The sequence below is a fragment of the Panthera tigris genome, chromosome D1, assembly GCF_018350195.1.
Source record: "Panthera tigris isolate Pti1 chromosome D1, P.tigris_Pti1_mat1.1, whole genome shotgun sequence".
NCBI classification, from domain to species: Eukaryota; Metazoa; Chordata; class Mammalia; order Carnivora; family Felidae; genus Panthera; species Panthera tigris.
In genome coordinates this window covers 54,292,386-54,311,903 of record NC_056669.1, presented here as the reverse complement: position 1 = coordinate 54,311,903, position 19,518 = coordinate 54,292,386, and the positions used below count along the sequence as shown (strand labels likewise).

Below are 19,518 nucleotides of genomic sequence, written 5' to 3'. Positions count from 1 at the left end.
CTAGATGAGACTATTTGGGGGCATGTAGGGCAGCAAAAAGGACAGCAAGACAAAAGTTTACTGAACCAGGAAAAGCATGGCAGAAAACTAAGATTAGAGATATAGCCAGGGGTCAGATTATGTAGGACTTTACAGTCCCACAAACAGTAAGTTTGAATTCTGTGTCAAGCATGAGAAGATACTAACGAGTTTTGAGTAGTGTTCTGATTTATGTTTAAACCACTCTGGTTGCAGAGAACAGACTGCAGGGGAGCAAAGGAAAAGTAAAGAGACCATTAAGAAATTATTATAATAGTCCAGGTAGAAACTGATGATGCCTTAATGGATTGCAGTCAGTATACAGCAGTATAAGCAAAGATAGATATTTTGAAGGTGGAGCCAAATGGTTTATTTAGAGATTGGATGTGAGAAAAAAGGAAAAATCAAGATGATCTCTAAATTTTTGGCCTGTTCTGAGAATACTGAGTGAATATAAACATGTTATAGTGTCTCCCATTCAAAGACACCAACATCTTCCTCAAAACATCACACATTTCTTGTTGCCCTTCATAGCACAGCTTCTCAAAAGAATTGTCTATTTATACTATCTCCACTTCCTCCTCTTCTATTTGCCAAGTAATATTCTACTATTGCACCAAAAGTAGTCAAGATTACCAATCATCTCCATGTTGCCAAATCAAATGGTTACTATTCTGTCTTCACCTTACTCAATCTCTCTGCAGCATTCACCTGCTTCTCCTTCTTTTTGTGTACTCCTATCTCCTTTGCAGACCCTTCCTAGCTATCCTCAACATGTCCAAGGTTAGAAACCTCCTTTCTTCATATGTTACATTCTCATCTAGATGATCTCATCCATTCCCATGGCTTTACATATTACCTATATGTTGATGTTATCCAAGTTTCTATCTTTAGCCCAAAAGCTCTCTTTCAGATTAGTAACATCTGTTAGACAATTCCACCTGTATTTCTTATAAGTACCTAAACCTAACATGAATAAATGAAACTCTTGGTATTCACAGCATCTATGATAAATTTTAATTGTATTTGCTTATTTATTATACATCTCCATCAATAAACAGAAAGCTGCACAAAGGAGCAACTAAGCCTTGTGTTTACTAATATATACTTAGCAACTAAATAGGGCTCAGCAAAAGTAGACACCAAGATTTACTAGACCCTGTCTCTACCCTCCAAATAGTCACATACTAATAGGATAGGCAGATACATAAACCGCAATGACAGTATGACATGACATGGTAAGTGCCACTGTCAGTGGTGAGAGGAAGAACGTGAGTGCTTCATGAATCCCAAAGAAGGGCCCTTAATAGCCCTGGAGTCAAGGAAGGCTTTTTTTTTTAATATGAAATTTATTGTCAAATTGGTTTCCATACAACACCCAGTGCTCATCCCAACAGGTGCCCAAGGAAGGCTTTCTTAAGAAGACAACTTAAGAGTTTATTTTTGCAAGCATAGTTATTCAGTGCCTACTATACACTTTTTTCTTTTTTATATAATTATGTTCAAGCTTTACAGTAACTCTTCAAGGTAGGTATATATATATTCAATTTTATATATGAAGCTTAGAGAGATTAAAAACCAAGTAGTTAGTAGGTAGTGGAACCAAAATTTGAACTGAGGTCAGTCTGCTTTTCAATCCCTCCACCTTCCTTTCTTTCTTTTCTTTACTCTTCTTTTTTTTTTTCCTGTATCACAAGGCATCACCAAAAATAATATCTTTTATACTTGCCACCTACTATTTGTTTGACCTAAAAGAAATCACTATACCTCTTGACTTCAGTTTTTAGCATGGGGTTCAATTACCAGTCAGTCTCTAAATCCTCCTCATTCTAACTCCCTCATTTTCCTTTGTTATTAAAGATTGAGACTCATGGCACCTGGGTAGCTCAGTAGGTTACCGTTACTTGTCAGACTCTTGATTTCGGCTCAGATCACAATCTCACAATTCGTGTGAGATTGAGCCCCGCATCAGGCTCTGTGCAGACAGCCTGGGATTCTCTCCCTCTCTCTCTGCTGTTCCCCTACTTGTGCCAGCTCTCTCTCTCTCTCTCTCAAAATAAATAAATAATCTTTAAAAAAAAGATTGAGGGGTGCCTGGGTGGCTCAGTCGGTTAAGCACCCGACTTTGGCTCAGGTCATGATCTTGCGGTTCACGAATTCAAGCCCTGTGCCCATCTCTGTGCTGACAACTCAGAGCTTGGAGCCTGCTTCCTGTGTCTCCCTCTCTCTCTGCCCATCCCCTGCTCATCCTCTCTCATTCATTCTCTCTCATTCTTTCTCTCTCTCTCTCTCTCCCTCCCTCCCTCTCAAAAATAAATAAAACATTTAAAAAAAAAAAAAGATTGAGGCTCAGTTTTAAAACAGTCAGTGAGCAACCCTAGGCATTTCTTTCATGCTATAGCATCTAAGCATTTTTCATGGTGAAAATACATTCACAAATAACCACAGTAACATCTGTAGATCAGTTCACAGTTTACAAATTAGTTTCACACATTCATTATTTCATTTGATCTTCACCAACCCCGTGAGGTGTTAAATCCCTATTTTACAGAGGCCAATGGAAGTGAAATGCCTAGCCTAGCTCTATCAGGTCTCTGGCCTCTAAAGCCCACCAGAAATTGAATTTAAGAAAATAGAGGGGTGTGGAAGGGGATGAAGACAGCAAATGACTCATAGAGGAAGCTCACCCAAGTGGCCTAGAGCCAGAAGAAATTAACAGGGACCAAGTCAGTTTCCCTTCCAAGGTAATGAGCGTTTAGCCATGGCACAGTGACCTACCACGTGGAACTGCTCTGTTTTCATTTCAGTAGTACCTTGAGTCCAGCACCAGAAAAGAAAATGTAAGAACACTCTTTGTACACTGCATACACAGGGTCTGAAGACAACATGGCATAAAAGAACAGATACCACCTTTAGAGAAGACTTGAATTTAGGTCCAATCTCTGCCACTGACTTGCTGAATAAAAAGTTCCCTCCCTCTGTGTTATCATAGCCCCTTGTGCTTCTGCCACATATACTTATCACATGAGGTTATAGATACCCATACTCCTTGACCTGCAATGGAAGGTAGCAACTTAGTCCAATTTCCATCTTTGTATCCCCAGCACCTGGCACCACAACTAACACTGAACAGATGATCCAGAGAATGTGTGATGATAGATGTCGTATTCAAAGCTTTTTGTATACATATGCATTCCACATTATAGTCTACCCAGGGAGTGCCAGGAAAATAGCAACCTTGTCTTCTTATCTCTGCTTCCTCTCTCACTTCTCCTACTTTGAGGACACTGCTCAAGAAGAGTTTGTTGAGGAGAAACAAAACAGTCCAAAAAGCTGGCCTTCGGAGGGAAAGAAATTAACCTATATGGTCCTCTTTCCCAGACTATAGTCTTTCCCACCATACCTACCTCAACCTCCAAACAACCCCTAACTTTCCCAGTCCACCTTCTTCTTCAAAAGACCATTGTTCTTCTCTCCAGTATCCCACCCTCCTCCCTCTACCCCATCCCTGCTATCCACTCTTCTTCCCTTGGCTCACAAGTCCACCTCTTTTCCTCCAGGTCAACAATGAAAGCTGCCACAGAGCCTTTCTTCCTCTCCCAGTCACTTGTCTCACAAAAGAGAGTCTGGGCCCAGCCCTACTGGACACCTTGTTCTACTCCCACTCTAGTCTTCAAGCTGTCCATTTTCCATCTTGCTTACTCCCTATGCTGTCCCCTCCCCTCTGGGAAGGAGGTAGGGGTCAAATCCTGGAAGAAAGATTGCTTATTGGCAGGCCCAAAGCAAGGCACAGATGAAGTAAGGAGACAGACTGGCACAGAATTTGTAGATGAAAGCTCAAAGTAAGGGAAATAGGTAGGAAACGGAGAGCGTTTGGACCTCAAACACCACAAAAAGGTCCATACAAACAAGTAGGTTTATTAATAATGAGAAAGTTTAACCAACGGTTCTAAAAGGAAAAGAGAAGAAAGCCTAACCAAGAAGAGAAAGACCCAAGAGAAGGAAGGAAAAACTAGCTATGGAGGGTAAAGGATAAGAAAGGGAAGTATGAGGAGAGCAAGAAGAAGAAAGAAAATGGAGGGCAGGAGAAAAAACAGGGGAAGGAAAAATGAACAGGAGTAGGAAATAGAAAAATGGGGCAAGGAAGACAAGGAGGCAGAGTCACAGAAAAACTGGGGGGAGGTAGGGGATCAAAATCATCCAGGTAAGTTAGTATCAGGCCTAGTGTTTCTTGGTCCCAGATGATTAAGAAGGAAAGAATTATATAGAGTAAGACATTGCACAGCCCCCAAGGTCTGTCATTAACTAGGCTGAGTAAGGAGGGGGCTCCAGAAAAGATAGCCTAGTTTATTTTTTTTTTAACATTTTATTTTATTTTTTTAGAGGGAACGAGAGAGAGCATGCAAGCAACCTGGGAAGAGGGATAGAGGGAGAGAGAGAATCTCAAGCAGGCTCCAGGCTCAGCACTGAGCCCCATGCGGAGCTCGATTCCATGACCCTGGGATCACAACCTGAGCTGAAATCAAGAGTCACACACTCCACTGACTGAGCCACCTAGGCACCCCAAAGATAGCCTACTTTAAAGCAGCTTTACACTCAAGTATCAAATCACTGGCCAGTTCACAGAAAAACCATTAACATGCCTTGACCTGTTTCTTTCCAACCCCACCTCCCTACATCCAACATACCTACACTCAACACTAAAATAATCAGCCTCTGCCTTGCCCATGAAGTCTCTGGGTCCTCAGCAGACCAGCAAGATGTCATCCAAAAGGCTGGCTGGAGGACAGGATACAAAGGCCTGCTCTCAAGTTCCCCTGTCTTCTACAGGATTGAAGGGGACATCTCTGCAGCCCATTCTAGGGTTTAACCAGCTTACTTTTCCAAAAGGCAGTTACAGTCTAGGGAAGCCAGAGTTACAAAAAGAACATCAAGCTCTTCACTGCGTAGATAAGGAAACTGAGGCCCACAGAGGCTACCGGAACAGGACCAGCCTGGGTCTCCTATCTCCCGGTTTACTCCACCTCTTAACAGGTTATTTATAATATAATGGCCCTCCCCAGCACCCAAGAGAAAACCCCCAGGGTCCCAGCAGGCCAGCACCTAAGCCAAGGTAGAAGAAAGCATCACCCAAACCACCAAAGAGAGGGTGTTAGCAAAGGAGAACGGCTCCTGAGGCACAGCAGTTCCCCCAAACCAGCTTCCCCTTCCCAACCTTTCCTAGCCAGAGCTGATTCCAGGTGCTGGCCTAGCCCTAGGCCGGCTCTATCTGAGGGTTCCGCCCTCAGCCCTTTCACTTAGAGTCTCTTTCCTTCAGAGACCCTAAACCCACCGGTCTGTGCGGCACCACTCCCCGGAAGCCAATGGAGACCCCTCCCCCTCCCAGCAGTGCCCAGCTGGGCGTGCCCCAGGGTGGGCCAGCATTACCTGGTGGGGGGAGCTGGCCCCGGCATCTCTGGCTACTGTTTTCGTCGCAGAGCCGCACCTCTCCCGCCCAGCTAGCGGCACAACGCCCTGGCTCCACCCGCGCCGCTCTACTCAGCTGGGGCCGAGCTCCCAGCAGCTCAGCCGCCCCAGCTCCCGCTCTCGGTTGCAGCACGCTCCCGCCCTCGCAAGGCTCAGCGAAGGCGCAGCTTCGGGGTTGGTGAAGCAGAAGGGGCGGGGGAAGAAGGGAGGGAAGGAGGCGGGAGTAAACGGCGCTTCTCCCTCCCTCTCCCCCGAAGAAGCTCTGAGGGCGGGGAGACTGCTACCTTCCCACCCTCTCAGCTATTCTCCCCCACCTAGTCCCGCTACCTAGCAGGAGGTAATTTCTCGCTGGGGCTAGGCTTTCCAGGGCCTGTCAGAGTCCTGGGTGAGCCCCAGAGTCAAGGAAGAGAACCAGACCCGCTCTGTACCTTAGTTTCTGCATCTGTACAAGGACTCAAGGGCACTTCAGGTCAAACCAGGTATTTTATCAGATCAGCCTTCAGGGAAAGAGATGCACCCACGCCTCTATACCACCAAGGTGTCAGGTTCTAATTCTAATGCCCGAGGGGAAACTCTAGGTGGGCACTTACAGCTGCTTCTAAGCAAAGAAAGCTCAGCAGCAGCTACCATTTATTAAGTGCTATTGTGTACCAGACGCTTTACAAAACGTTTTGTGTAGGGGCACGTGGGTGGCTCAGTCGGTTAAGCGTTGTACTTTGACTCAGGTCATGATCCAGTAGTCTGTGAGTTCAAGCCCCTCAACTGGCTCTGTGCTGACAGCTGGGATCTTGGAGCCTGCCTCAGATTCTGTGTGTGTGTGTCCCTCCCCCACTCACTCTCTGTCTCAAAAAATAAACATTAAAATGAATTTTTTAAAAAAACAAAATGTTTTGTCTGTCTCACCACAACCCGATGAAGTAGGCACTCTACCAAATCACATGTCAAAACTGAGGTCCAGGAAGAACGTGGTTTCATACAATAGGTATTTCTTAAGCACATATTGTGAATCAGGCATTGTAATGAGCCCTAAGCTGAGCAACACATTACAGGACATTCATTAACCCTGGCCCAGACCCCCTAAACCCCACCAGTGCCCCCACAATCATTTAACATTAAACAAAAAAGCCTTCATACATTTCCAAATGCTCCCTAAGAGGTAATATTATGCCACTAACTATCCCCCTCTACACCCTGCTCTTGAGATATATGGCAGGAGTCAGATTATGCAAGGTCTCTTCCAGGTCAGAACTAGGAGTTCGTGTTTTGTTCCGTTTTAACAATCAGAAGACTTTGGGTGATTTTAAGCAGAATAATGAGATCTAATTTACATCTTTAACAGATCACTGATTGCTGAATGGAGAATAAAGGGGAGGATGATAGAAACAAGAAAACAAGTTAGGTTCTTTCAGAACTCCAGGCAAGAGAAGATAATAATGATTTTGACTAATATATTGGAAGACGAGCTGAAACAAAACAAGCATATTCTAAGGATACGGCTTGAAGAAGCTGCAGCAGAACTTAGTGAAAGATAGAATGTGATGGATGAGAGAGGAGAGTGACTTCCCCAAGACCACACAGCCAGAAAACGGCTGAGTTGTCCCAACTCTGGCCTGACTCCTAAGCCTATGCTTTACTTCTCTCTGCCATGTTAGTCATCTTTAGATCAACTGCCATAACCCCTATCCCTACTGCCTAGCAAAGAGCAGATAACCAGCATTATGCCTGATCAATAATTTAAGGATGCTGGACAGAAATTTTATGGTATTTATCCATTTTCCTTGTCAGATGTCTACACCTCCATTCAATGTGGCCAAATTATTTAACTGCAGAAGGATGGAAGGGAAGAATTCCATGAGGACAGAAAGAGCTCTTATGTTAAGTATCTTCCATCTTTCCCAGACCCTGAGCACCCATACTAGTCCACTTACCAGAAGTCCCAAATTTGATGGAGGAGATAGGGAATTTCTTGAAGACACCCACATTATAGAGAATTGGTCAGTAACACCGGCTGGGGGACCTACGACACTATGAGAACTCAGCTTCAAAGTCGTTTTAGGATGTTCCTTTAACCCCATACCCTTGTATCAACGTATACAGAGTTGATGAAAGTCAGGAACAGTCTTCTGCTTTGGACATAGTTTTTCAAAGTAATGATCAATAATCATAACATCTGATCTTACCCAACTTTCCACCCCATGTAGCATCCCCCCTCTTACAGATGGTTTTCTAGGTTCTGCTGAAATACATGTAGGTACAGACAGCTTCCTTGAAAACAGCACTATTAGACAATGCTTCCTAACATTCAGCCAGGTGCCTCTCTGTAAACTTCCAATTCTGCCTCCTGGAAAACATCCTTCAGAGCAAATATTAAAGGCTTTCAGATATATGTTATGGTAATCTATGGTAATCTATGAAGTCCCCGCACTTCTCTTCTCCAGGATAAATACTCCCATGTTCTATTCATCACCTGTTCATTCAATAACTACTTAAGATCTTGTATAAGCCACCAGGGATAGAAACATCAGTAAACAGGACCAACCTTTATGGTTTACGGTTTTAATATGATGGTTTTCAACTCTCCCTTTGCATCAAAATTACCTGGGAAACTTTAAAAATATACACTGAAGGGCGCCTGGATGGCTCAGTCATTAAGCATCTGACTTTGGCTCAGGTCATGATCTCACAGTTGGTGAGTTCGAGTCCCACATCAGGTGAGCACGAGCCCCACTTTGGGTGAGCTCGAGCCCTGCTTGGCTCCAGCCCTGCTTCGGGTAAAAACGTGAGTCCCAGGTGAGCACCACTTCTCTCTCTCTCTCTCTTTTCCTCCCTCTGTCTCTCTGCCCATACTGGGATATTCTATCTCTCTGCCCCTCATTCACTTGTACCCTCTCTCTCTCTCTCTAATAAATAAAAATAAAAAGAGTTTGGTTATGACTTTTCAGATACAACAGCAAAATCACGATCCATAAAATAAAAAGTTGGTAAATTGGACTTTATTAAAATGTACAACTTCTGCAAAAGATACCCATTAAGAAAATGGAAAGACAAGTCATAGACTGAAAAAATATTGGCAAAACACATATCTGATAAAGAACTTGTATCCAAAAATGTACAAAGAACTCTTAAAACTCAACAGCAAGAAAACAACCCAATCAAAAAAAATGGATAAAATAATCTGGACACCCCAACAAATATAGAGAATATGAAGAGACAATCAGCATCATATGTCATTAGGGACAATAATGAGGTGCAACTACATACCTATTGGAATGGCTAAAACCCAAAACACTGATAACACCAAATGTGGGTGAGTATATAGCAACAAGGATTCTCATTCACTGCTGATGGGAATGCAAAATGGAACAGCCACTTTGGGAGACAGTTTGGCAGTTTCTTATAAAGCTAAATACAGTATAGGCTTACCATACAATTGGCAATTGCACTCCTAGGAATTTATCCAAGTGTGTTGAAAGTTTATGTCCACACAAAACCTTGTCCACAAATATTTATTACAGCCATATTCTTAATTGTCAAAGTTTCGAAGCAACTAAGATACCCTTCAATAGATCAATGGGTAAACAAACATCCATACAACAGTTTATTATTCAACAATAAAAAGAAATGAACTTTCAAACCTCAAAAAGACACAGAAAAACCTGAAGTGAAAGAGTGTCAAGTATAAAGCTAGGCTGAAAAGCATGATATTCTTGGAAAATGCAAAACTATAAAAGCAGCAAAAATATCCGTGGCTGCCAGGGGTTTAGAAGGGGGTTGGGGAAGGATTAGCAGGTGGAACACTGGGCACTTTTAACACAGTGAAACTATTCTATATGATATTGCAATGGTGGATAGGATACATGACATTATGCACTTGTCAAAACCCACAAAACTGTACAGCACAAAGAATGTACCCTAATATAAACTATGGACTTTAGTTAGTAATAATGTGTCAATATTGGTTCATCAATTGTACCTAATTCACACCACTGCAAGATGTTGACCACTGACAAAGTGTAAGGGAGAGTGGTAGAAAGAGAGTACATAGGAGCTCTTTGTACTTTCTGATCAATTTTTCTGTAAGCCTTAAACTGATCTAAAAATAAAATGTATTAAAATAAAATAAAAAGTAAAAGTTTCAAGCAATATAAAGGACATACAAGACAAAGCTCATTTTCTTTTTTAGTAGATTCATTAAACATAAAATTACTCTGTCAAGTGGCTATAAAAATTTCTAAACACTCTCAATTTTTATGCTTATCTCATTGTAGACTGAGAACAGGTCAGACTCTACTTTGAGTAGTGGTGATCTAGGACATCTTCCACTATGCATAAACATGATACTCTAAGTGCAGTCTGTCCCCTTCAGAACATTGTTGGACTATCACCTCCTTTAACTCTACTTACCTCCAATAATTTAGTCTGAAGCTGCATTAGTTTTTAGCCACTGCAATGTCTTTGCTGACATTGAGCTCAGGCAACCAAAACCACCATTTCTATAAGAATAGCATCATGCTAGGTCTTCTCCAGCCTGCCCATATGTTGCTATTTCTTTGAGACTTAAAATGTAGAACTTCTCTGTCATCCTCCTTAAATTCCATCTTGTTGGCTTCAACCCATCTTTGCAAGCTCACTTGCTCACTTGCACTCTCTCTCTCTCTCTCTCTCTCTCTCTCTCTGCCATCTAGAATAGTTTTCCCTTCCAGTCTTTATCACCTGTAAATCTAATAAGTATTCTATCTCTTCAAAAATTTATCAAACATCTACCATGTGTCCTTGCCTATACTAGGCTTCAGGGATTAAAGACAACTTAGAAATGGCCTATGTCTCCACTAATCACCACTAATAGTGGAGGCAAGCATATATAAAATGAAAAGTCCCACACTAGAAAACTGAATAAACAAAATAAACTGGATAAGGTAGAAGAAACAACAAAACATTATCATATAATATAAAGCAGGCCCACTAACATTTTCAGCAGGAAAGATCAAATTTAGGCATTTTCTATTGTAGATTTCAGTTCTCAAAAACCAGGTGCTGATTCAGTTATAGAAGGCTGGCTAGCTGGCTCACTCCTAGCCAGCCAGCCAGCTAGGTGATTCTTTCAATGGTGGTGCTACTATAGGAAGCTTGGCTAAACTTGGCTCCCTCTGATAAAACATAAGACTCATGAAAATGAGGCATACTGGTAAGAAGCCAGAATTCTATTTATTACTGAGGGCTAATAATGAAGGAAGCTTTATTACTGAGGGCTAATAACCAATCAAACTTACGATTAAGGAAGAAACTATAAGCTAAAGAAATAAAAAAGCAGACTCAAATGAGGTAGAAGGGACTTTAAAGCCAAAACTGTACATTCAAAGAGAGAAATTAAATCTTAGAGATAAAAAATAATTTGCGCAAGTTTACACAAGTTGGCAGTTAACTTGTTTTAGGTGCAATTACTCCTTGCATTTATATAGTCCTTTGGTTCACAAAGTAAATAATTCATAAGTTATTCTTCTGAGTCATGGACCCTGACCAGTAATGTTTTATCCATGTAATCACCTTAGTCCTGACCAGGCCCTTTTAGGTCACTTACCTGGCTTGTATACACATATGAGTTTATGACCCTCGGTAACACTATATAAAGGCTAATGATTGGTAATAATTAGCAAATTTTCTTTAGACACTACAGGTTTCAACCTAACTAATGGCTTATGTATAGTAATTATACAGCCCATAGGAAAAAGAAAGATTGTTTTTATTTGATTATTTTGCAACCACAAATAATTTTAAGAACAACGCATTTACTGATTGAAAATTACAATTTTCCCATATCACCAGTTAAATGTAGGAGGAAGTCAGGCAATAATGATGACTTTGCTTAGAAAGTAGTCATCGAACATACTATTCTTTCTTGTAATTAGATGGCAAGGCCAGTTGCCTATTAAGTACCATGAAATGAGGTACAGTATAAAATAAATAGAGATGCCTGGGTGACTCAATCGGCTAAGTGTAGACTCTTGATTTTGGCTCAAGCCATGATCTCATGGTTGGTAAGTTTGAGCCCCGTATTGGGTTCAGCACCGTGTCACCATGGAGCCTACTTGGAATTCTCTCTCCTTCTCTCTGCCCCTACCCCACTCATGTGCTCTCTCTCCCTCTCTCTCTCAAAATAAATAAATAAACTTAAAAAATTAAAAATAAAAATAACAGCTTACAAAAATACTGCAAAAAAAAAGAAAGAAGCAATGGAGGAGATAGCATTTGGGCTGGATATTGAAGAAGCAGAATTTTTATAGATAGAGGTATTGAGATTGGGGATAATGGTAGAGAATTCCCTTGAGGGAACCACAAAAGCAAAGACTCAAAGGAGGAAAAAGCATTCACTCTGTTTAGACAATAGTAAATAGTCTGATAATTCAAGAAAAGAGCAAATAATCTCATCATTCATTCACTACTTACTGAATATGTTCTACATGCCAGACACAGTGCTAGTCATAAGGGATGCAAACATTAGGAGACCTACATCTTAGAAGCAAAGCATTTTTAAATATAAGAGAAGACAAAGCTGTGTCACTGACAGTGGGACTTAACAGATCCAAAATCTGTTCCTGCTTCAGTCGTCCCCCTCTCAGTAAATAGCAACTCAACTCTTTCAGTTAGTTAGCCAAAATTTAGATTCAGCCTTGACTTCACTTTTTCTATTGCCTCTACATCAAATCCAACACAAAGCCCAAAGCCACACTGACAACCCGGTCAGTAGAAATGACTACCATTACTTCTGATCATCAGATGCTAGAATGGGTAGCTCTGCCACTTCTGGCAGTGTGAGAATTCAACCTCAGTTGAAGAGCCACCAGCATCAATGCCACTTCAATGCCAGGGACTCAAACTTGCAGGCCGATGCTACTGCTTCTGCCACCAAAGACAGAAAGTTATTTCCCCATTACTTTTTCTCTCATGTCATTAAATCCTAAATCCAAGTGCAGTTTTGGTGAAAGCTAGGTCACTGCTCTAGAAGCGGAGCAATTTGAAAAGCAACTATCTAAGATAAGATACATTTTTAGCACTTTTAGGGGATAGCATCTTTGCTCCCAAGAAGACTCATAAGTTGGGGAACACCAAATGCTATGCAGTAAAAACAAATGATACCTATTCACTTCAGTTATCTGTTCCTTGTACTTTTTCTTCCCATATGTAAATTGTTTTTTAAAAATACAGCCTATCATCCCTAATTGTGAGGGAAATGCAAATCAAAATCACAGTGAGATATCACCTCACACCTGTTAGAATGGCTGTTACCAGAAAGATAAAATATAACAAGCGTTGCTGGGATGTGGAGAAAAGGGAGCCCTTGTCCATTGCTGGTGGGCATGTAAATTGATACAGCCACTATGGAAAACATAGTGAATAAATATTCTTCAAAAAACTGAAAATAGGGGAGCCTGGGTGGCTCAGTCGGTTAAGTGTCCAACTTTGGCTCAGGTCACGATCTCGCAGTTTGGGGGTTCAAACCCTGTGACGTGCTCTGTGCTGACAGCTCGGAGCCTGGAGTCTGCTTCGGATTCTGTGTCTCCCTCTCTCTCTGCCTCTTCCCTGCTTATGCTCTGTCTCTCTCTCTCAAAGATAAATAAAACATTTTTTAAAAAATTATTTTATATTTATTTATAATCCAAAGCCGGTTCCAGGCTCCAAGCTATCAGCACAGAGCCGGACACAGGGCTCAAACCCACGGACCACGAGGTCATGACCTGAGCCGAAGTCGGAGGCTTAACCAACTGAGCCACCCAGGTGCCCCTGTAAATAAAATATTTTTTTAAAGTTAAAAAAAAACAAAACAAAAAACAAAATAGAACTACTATATGGTCTAGAAATTCCACTTCTGGTATTTATCCAAAGAAACATGAATTTAAAAAGATATATGCATGATGAAGCACTATTTACAATAGCCAAGATATGGAAACAATCTAAGTATCAATTGATGGATGAATGGTTAAAGAAAATGTGATCTATACATACAACAGAATACTGTTCAACCATAAAAAAGATGAAATCTTAGCATCTGCAACAACATGGATAGACCTCAACATTATGCTAAGTGAAACGTCAGAGAAAAACAAATATGTATGATCTCACTTATATGTGGAATCTAAAAAAAAAAAAAAAATCTCATAGATAAACACATAGAACAGATTGGTGGTTGCCAGGTGGGCAGGGGAAAGGGTTGGTGAAACAGGTGAGGGGAGTCAAAAGGCACAAACTTCCAGCTATAAAATAAGTAAGTCTTGGGAATGTAATGTACAACATTACATGGTGATTTTACCATGGTGATTATGGTAAAATATACGGTATTACATATTTGAAAGTTGCTAAGAGAGTGAATATTAAAAGTCCTCATCACAAGAAAAAGGAAAGAAAAATATTGTAACTATGGTGACAGATGTTAACAATGTGGTGAACATTTCACAACGTATACAAATACTGAATCATTATGTTGTACACCTGAAACTAATATAATGTTCTACATCCATCATACACCAATTTTGTAAAAGTGGTAGAGCAAAAATACAAATTAAAAAAAGTACTCCATCTTACACATTGTCACTAACCCTAACAAACTAAAAATACTCTTACCATCTCCCCCAAAAAAGGACAAAACAAAGTCTTATCAATTCCAATATCCCAGCATTGAATTCTAAGGAATTTATCTCTTATTTATTGAGTGCTTTAAGTAGCAGGTACTACTCTAAGCCTCCATGCCTTTGTTCATGCTGTTATCTCTAATTGGAACAGCCTTATCTCTCATTATCTCCCTTTGTTTCCTGGCAAACTTTTAACCTTCAGGTGTTAACCTCTCCAAACTTGCCATCTCTGCTGTGGTCCTGCCCAAGGCTTGAGTAGGTCTTCATCCTTTAGGATCTTAGAGTGCCTCATGAAAATTTACCACAGATGTCTTCTATCTCCAGCCAGACTAGTAGAAGTCCCTTTGGTTAGAGAATGTTTCATTCATTTGTTTCCTCAGGACCCAATCAAAGCCTCATACGTACAAAGTTCTTAACAATTATATCTACTGAATCAAAACAAATCTAAAAAATAAAAGTATCACATATCTTTTGGCCCAGCCACACAATTGCTCTCTGTCTTAATCTGCTCCCATTTAGACCCCAGGATACATGCTTGTTAAATATAGCTCTTAAATATTTAAAACTGCAGCAACACAAGTAGCTTTTTTAAAAAGATTAAAGATTATTAAGATTAAGATTATTAAGATTATTAAACAAATTCTTTACAAACCCAAAAGCAGTTTGAAGGTCCATTGTGTCATCAAAGCAAAAGACATTTTAATAGGCATATCCCCATTTTAAGAAATCATAGACTCAAAACACTTTAGATACAGATTTAAAAAAAAATTTTTTTAATGTATATTTATTTTTGAGAGAGAGAGACAGACAGAGCATAAGCAAGGGAAGGGCAGAGCAAAAGAGGAACACAGAATCTGAAGCAGGCTCCAGGCTCTGAGCTGTCAGCACAGAGCCAGATGCAGGCCTAAACCCACAAGCCGTGAGATCATGACCCGAGCCAAAGTCAGACACTTAACCAACTGAGCCACCCAGGTGCCCCCAGATTTTTTTTTTTAAATGAGCTTCCAATCTTTGTTGCCACTAAAATCTTTCTTCTCACATTAACTAAGCTTTGACTCCTGTTGTGGTGTTCCACTAGGTTAGTAAGGTATTAGAAAAGAAGTACTTCCTATAAGATATGACAGTCTCTAACATTTATGCAGTTCATTACAATAAACAAAGCTCAGTCATACTCATTATCCAATTTAATTCTTACATAAAATCCTGTGAGATTTCTCCTCACAAGCAAAGCCCAGTCCCAAAGCCATCTCTCCCGGACCACTGGCACTACCAATGCCGGTCCCACCCCCCCACCACACACACACATTTGCTATAGCTCTTCTCACTGATACAGATTATCTGTTCTCCACGGTGAAGTGTGAGCAGCTTGAGGGAAGGGCAGGCCTACCACAATGTACAGCACAGTAAAGGCTTGGTAATTGCCGAATGAACAAGCCAACACGAGTTAGGCAGAAGAGTTAGCATATTTGCTTTAAAATAGAAACTGAGATGATATTCCCAAATTCTCCTAGCAAAGACATTAATCAGGGTGTTCTTGACTTTCAGTTCAGGACAATCTTTACCACAATGCTCTCTCCTAGAACTGGTCAGTGTACAAAGGTAGTCCTAAACTAAGACTCTTAAGTCCTGGTCCTTGGACAGGCCACTTCTCTGAGCATCAGTTTCCCCATTTTTCAAGTGAGAACAATCACACTATCTTTCCCTTCCTGAACATACTGTGAAGATTACATAAGATGATGGGAAAGTGGCTTGAGATGCGTGAAATGATACACTATGCCAGAGACAATACTTAGGGTGATGACTCCCATTGTTAGTGACAAAGTCAAAATCAGAGTCTGGCCTAGAAGAACCACATTTATCCTTACAGCTCCTAAAAACTGGCTTTATTATCCTCATTTTACAGACAAGAAAAATAAGGCACAGAGAACTTACACTTGCCAAAGACTGCAAACCTAGTAGATACTAAAGCTGGAATTAGAAATCAGGTCTATCACATCCTAAAGAGCTTCTCATGCTGCTTCCCCAACAGTAGAGAAACTAAAGCCTTCTTCTTCTTTAATTTCAATTACCACTAGGCAGATGGAACATTGTCTCTCAGACAAAATCAAACTAAAAGTTAGCCTTTTAGGTAAGTACAAGTACCTTGTAGGTAAGCTTGACTGCAATCCCTGTGGTGCCCTGCCTCCGTAAGAGCTAAAAACTAAATACGTATGTTAGAAAATGTTTTGACCTCAATTTAAAAAAAATTTTTTTAATGTTTGTTTTTGAGAGACAGAGAGAGAGAGAGAGAGAGAGAGAGAGAAAGTCAGGAGGAGCAGAGAGAGAAGGAGACAAAGAATCTGAAGCAAGCTCTAGGCTCTGAGGTGTCAGCACAGAGGCTGATGCCAGCCTTGAACCCATGAACCACAAGATCATGACCTGAGCCAAAGTCGGACACTCAACTGACTGAGCCACCCAGGTTCCCCTTGACCTCAATTTTGAAATTATTTTAACTAGACTAAAAATCTGACAGGAAAGGTCAAAGTAAACAATTTTTTTTTTTTGCCATTCATTGTCATGATTATAAAGCATGGAAAAAGCCTAGTCTTTGAAATCAGTTCAAACTTAGAAAAGAGAAGCCTGGGGGCACCTGAGTGGCTCAGTTGGTTCAGTGTCTGACTCTTCTTTTGGCTCAGGTCATGATCCCAGGGTCGTGGGATTAAGCCCTCCATTTGGGCTCCATGCTGAGGGTAGAGCCTGCTTAAGATTCTCTCTCCCTCTGCTGCTCTCCCCTGCTTGCTCTCATATCTCTCTCTCTCTCTGTCTCTCTCTCTCCCTCTCTCTCTCTCTCATTTAATTAATTAATTAATTAAGAAAAAGGAAAAAAGAAAGCCTGGACAAAGGCCCAGAGGAGGGTATAAGTAGAACAAGAGAAGACAGTGACGACAACTAGAGTAAGTGGGGTTGGCAGTGAGACCTATGAAAATATAATCCCCTATCGTTTTCTTCCTCCCTAGACACCCACATATTCTGCAAGGAACCTAACCAGTGACACTTCTTTTCTCCCTTCCTGCACCCGAACAATACAGATTAGTAAGTCATTGAGAAAGTTTAACCTTCCTTTGCTGACACTTCAGCCTAAATGCCTCTCCAAAAACAGACTAAATGATAGACAGGCTGTTAAAAGACACATGTTGTCATTACACTGTCCTTCATACAGTTTGGGGAAGGCTTTTTTGGTACAGTTGTGTAGCTGCCATTATTTGCAGCCATAGATACCCATATACATGTAGCCAGAAAGTCTTTTATTTGGGATGAGAGTGTAGAGAATTTTTTTTTAAGGATATATTTGGAATGCACAAAAAAGAAGAGCAGTGTGAATATTTAATTTTCTCAGAATGAGCTCTGACACAGGGAGGCATCTGACCCAGCAGTACCACAACCCAAACGCTTGCGTGCAGTTGAGCCTCTTGGACCTCAGCAGGACCTGTAAAAAGACTTCAGATGAAAAACAACAGACTCACAACTCAGAAGTCATCAACAAGTTCTACCGACTTTCCCTAAGAGTCTAGTAGATACATGCCATGTGCTAGGTGAATTCAAAGAGCAGCCAATGAATCAGGAGCAACAGATAAAAGTCAATCATGAAAACAGGAAGAATGAAGTAAGTATTTCATCAGAAGTGGGGGGGGGGGGAAGGGATTGATTTTGACTATGGATGGAGGTCAGAGAGGCTTCACCAGGCAACCTCTTCCCTTTATAGATGCCCTCTTGACTATACTGTACTCAGGCTGTGATAGTCCACACCAGAAACCTGAACAAGCATCCAAAGGGATTTTGTCATATACCAAAGAAAAGAGTTAGCTAAGCCAAGGAGAGGAGAAGACAAAGGCAAAAACTTAGAAGAGTACATGCATAGGTACATAAGGAATGGCCAATGACCATGGCTGGAGTGCAGGGTGCACAGAGGAGTTAATAAGAAACAAGGCAGGAGGGGCACCTGTGTGACTCAGTTGATTAAGTGTCTGACTTCAGCTCAGGTCATGATCTCACGGTTCATGGGTTCGAGTCCTGCATCAGGCTCTGTGCTGACAGCTCAAGAGCCTGGAGCCTGCTTCAGATTCTGTGTCTCCCTCTCTCTCTGCCCCACCCCTGCTTGCTTGCTCTCTCTCTCTCTCTCTCTCTCTCTCTCCCTCAAATAAACATTAAAAAAAATAGGGGGAAAAAAAGAAAGAAAAGAGGCAGGAAAGGCACATTTGGGTCAGATTCTGGAGAGCCCTGCATGCCAGTCTAAGGAACTTGGAATTCACTCTACAGGCAAGGGGAACTATTATAAATTTTTAAAACAGAACAGTGCCATGATTTGACTTCTATTTTAGAAAGATCACTCTAGCAGAACTGTGAAAGATACGGGAAGATTAAAAGCAGTAAGACTGTTAGGAAGCTACTGTGTTATAATAGCCCAGTTAAAAAATGATGACGGCAGCCAACATCGTGATCAGAGCCTAAACAGGGTGAGGAGAATCTGCACTGGGGAGGGGGGTGGAGGAGAAGCAGGCTGATAAGGAGAACCGAAGCCCAAACAAAGTGAAAAGGGCATCCATGCACAGAGCAGATAGATGGACTGGTGTGGGATATAAGAATCTAAGTATAGTGAGGAGGGCATCCATATGAGGGTGAAGGTACCTGGTACGCATTTCAGAACCCAAGCTGAAAAAAAAAGAAGAAATCTCCATGACAGAGCAGCCTGGTCTAGGGTATTGAAGCCCACACAGGATAAGGAAAGCATCCATACAGTGGAGAGAGCCTGTAATGGGGAGTTAGAACCTCAATTCCTCACTATGTCTATTGTGAGGGCCTGGGAGCAGCATAAGCCCAACAGAAACAAGCATACCTAGCAGCCAGATCTTGGGTTCTAAATACCACTTACCACTAAAAGAAATGAAAGGCTCCTTGGTGAAATGGTTTATTCCAGGGCTAGGGCTGAGAATGCACAAGATGAGCCTAGAATATTTTCTTGGGCCAGAAAGCAAGGGAGTGGTCAAAGAATGGCAGGGACATGTGAAAAGTAGACAGAAGCCAACTTGAATGGGGCTCCTACTGGCCAAATCAGGGAGAATTTGAGCATCAAAATAAATAATAATAGCAATAGCTTACTACCTACCGAATAAAACAGGAAGCCATTGAGTCCATATGGATACAAATAAATATATAGACAGCTTGGCACAGAAAAGGATATTTACATAGTTTCATAGTACCTCCCTACAAAATACTTATTTAATTATGAAGGAGAAAAGAGTACCTTCTCAGTAGAGAAGCCTAGAAAACACCATCTTGAGCAAGTTACCAAACTGAACATCAAAGCAATGAGACAACCGCAGCAACATATAATAGAATGTGGACTCTGGAATTAGATCCAGTTTTGATTCCT

The 19,518-nt window shown here is 41.2% G+C and overlaps 1 protein-coding gene across 4 annotated transcripts in view; it reads right to left on the bottom strand.

The window, feature by feature from the left end:
- The window catches only part of PAK1 (p21 (RAC1) activated kinase 1), a 152,711-nt gene that overhangs the window by 78,589 nt on the left and 54,604 nt on the right, over positions 1-19,518 (bottom strand). For 2 of the 4 annotated variants that reach the window (XM_007078949.3, XM_007078950.3), the window contains exon 1: positions 5,446-5,642. The exons of 1 other annotated variant lie outside the window; for it this stretch is intronic. The gene's annotated coding sequence lies outside the window, so the exon portion shown is untranslated. Of the gene's footprint in view, positions 1-5,350; positions 5,366-5,445; positions 5,643-19,518 lie in introns of those variants that run through there. One more of the 4 variants, XM_042959497.1, reaches the window with a different exon arrangement.